Here is a 2755-nt window from a genome sequence, read left to right on the forward strand (position 1 = left end):
TATTACTATAATCGATAGCTCACAGTGAACAATTTTAGGAACATTGTGTTATGTGACAACAAAAATTGCAGCCATGCAAATAGATATACTTATTTTTTCAAGAAGATGGACTATTGAAAGAAGCAAAAGAAAAAAAACTGAAATTGATATCCATAATTTACCATTTCGTATTTTATTTTATTTTTAAATAATAAAATGGAAGCTTTTCTGACATTTGAATGATTTCCCCCCCCCATTTTTTAGCGTGAAAGCTCACTGCATAGGCCAATCGAGTGTTAAAGAATTTCAAAAAATAAACAGAGTTTTTAAAATTTCATTGGGCAGGACTGTGGCTGCACATAAAAATAATACAGAGTCAATTGGTTTCTCTTGTTTATAAATTTCATCTAGAAGCTCATACAAATTAAATAGGAACGAATTAAGGCGTGGCAGACAAATGAAACGACATGTTGAGGGCATCGGACAACGAAAAGGTGGGCACATGGCATATAAGGATGACTTAATTTTTACATTTGGCATTAATTTTATGTATATGTGGCTTCTCTTTGGCACATGCTTATGATTACAAATAGAACGATTGATCTTCCCCAAATTGCATTACAAAATAGAGAATATGATTGTCATTGCAACATGCCAAAGAAGTTTTGAGGCCTACCGAGTTGTTTTTTGAAAAGCACTAAGCCTGAGCCTAACACCCAAACAGAGCATCAGGCCTCTTCTCTGCACAGAAGAAACATATTTTATCATCAGGAAAAATGGAAAACAGGTGTGATTTTTCACAATTTCGGTTTCAGTATTGACGGTTTTGCACACTATTACCATGTTCTAGTCCACTTGTTTTGATCTGTTTCAAATCTTCCTAATTTTAGGTTTTCTCCTTGTATGATTTCTGAATTTAGAAAATCATATTTTTCTCTCATGTACATGACACATGGGTAGACAAGAGTATGTCCATTTAGAAAAAGGGTGAAACTTTGCAGCGATGAAATAGGAATGGCTCATGACTTTTATAAACGTAGGTCAAACCCTTAATTTTTTCTATTTCAGTTTTTTGTAAATTTCTAGATAATCGATGAGATCAATTAAGTACCCAAAACAATTTATTTTTAGAAAAGAGCTTCAAATTTTCAAGTGTTTAACTTAACGTAGATTATGAAACTTCCAGCTTAGCCGATATATTGTCGGGATTTAAGCGGTGTATTTCCCCAGTCACCACGATTGTCTAGAGCAACTGGTGATTCATCCTATTGGAGAGCTTTGTCACAGCCAAGGTGGTATTTTTTTGAGGTGTGGCAGGGATAACTTTAAGAAACTACCCCTCAGGCAACTATGTAAAATCCTGGTGAATCAGACATTATTTTCGGGAGAAATTTTTCATATGGATGGCGAATTTTTTTTTCAAAATAGGGCAAAAAATTATTTTGTATTGGCGATTTTTTTCTAGGGTACGAAAATTCCATAAATTTCTGGTGAATTATACCTTGTTCTATGGGGAAAACATATATTGTAGGAGGCGAATAATTTTTGTTAAAAGGACCAAATATATAATTGTATGGGCGAAAAAGTTTACTCCGAAGGAAAAATTATTTAAATGTATTGGCAATTTTTATCCACACTTTGAAAATTATTGTGGAAAAATATATAATTTATTGGCGATTTCATGAATTCATTGCCATTAATAGACAAGACACATCACATCACATCAGTACATCACATTGAGTCCAGACTCTGCACGATGTATCAATAAGTGTGGTCTCTTTGACACGTGAAGGGTGACACATACCTAAAATCCATCAATGATTTTAAACCATTCGATGATTGTAGATCAATGGCTGAAGTTTTATTTCGGCCCAATTTTTTGAAGAGAACATAGCTCACCAGAAAGTGCCCTGAATGGAGTTGGATTCAATAGACACGTATCAAATGTCACGAATCACGATCGATAATTTCAGTCATTTAATATATATCTATTCACTTACTACAATCCACTTTGTCCCCACGACTTCCAATGTGGTACTGGTTTATAGCTGTTTCCAATTTCGCACACTCGTGCATTTATGGGAAAGATTTGCAGAGATATGAAAGATTTAAAAAAATTTCAAGCAATTAGTACGGTTAGAGAAGTAATTATTACAATCAAGAGCTCTATTTATATACGATCTTTGCTTCTTTCATCTTCAATTAGCCTTTGCCATTTGGTAGATAAATTGTCTGAGCTCACAATATTTAAATTCTTCCTTTGGTTTAGGTTTAATTTGTTAATCTGTTTTCTCAATATCGACACTCCCATCCGTTTGAGAAGCATTTCTGCAGAGGACCAAAGGGCCTTTCTGGGCTCCATTAAGGACCAAACCCTCCAATTAGTCTGCAAGGAGGTCAGGTCGTTCACCAATGAGGCTGTGCGGATGGTGTTGGGCATAGAGTTTTTGCGAAAGGAAAATAGATACCGTGTTAACACGGACATTACATCTTGGTTCTTAGCGTCTCTTCTGGACCTCGGAGGAGACAAGGTGGATACGCTGATGCTGTTGAGGAAGGTTTTTAAGCAAGACTTCATTGGAGACAACATTACTATTGTCGTCCTTGCAGAAGTAGGGGTGGGGATCCCTTGGGCGAGTGAATTATCCAAGATTATCCTCCCTGACCAAATAGTGCCAGTGGCCAGGCAACTGTTTCTCTTGAACCTAAATGCGAAGCACTTGATGTGTCACAAGAAATGGGCACGGATTGGTAGGGACTTCCTCCGGAAATGGTT

Source organism: Cryptomeria japonica, chromosome 7 (genome assembly GCF_030272615.1).
Source record: "Cryptomeria japonica chromosome 7, Sugi_1.0, whole genome shotgun sequence".
NCBI classification, from domain to species: Eukaryota; Viridiplantae; Streptophyta; class Pinopsida; order Cupressales; family Cupressaceae; genus Cryptomeria; species Cryptomeria japonica.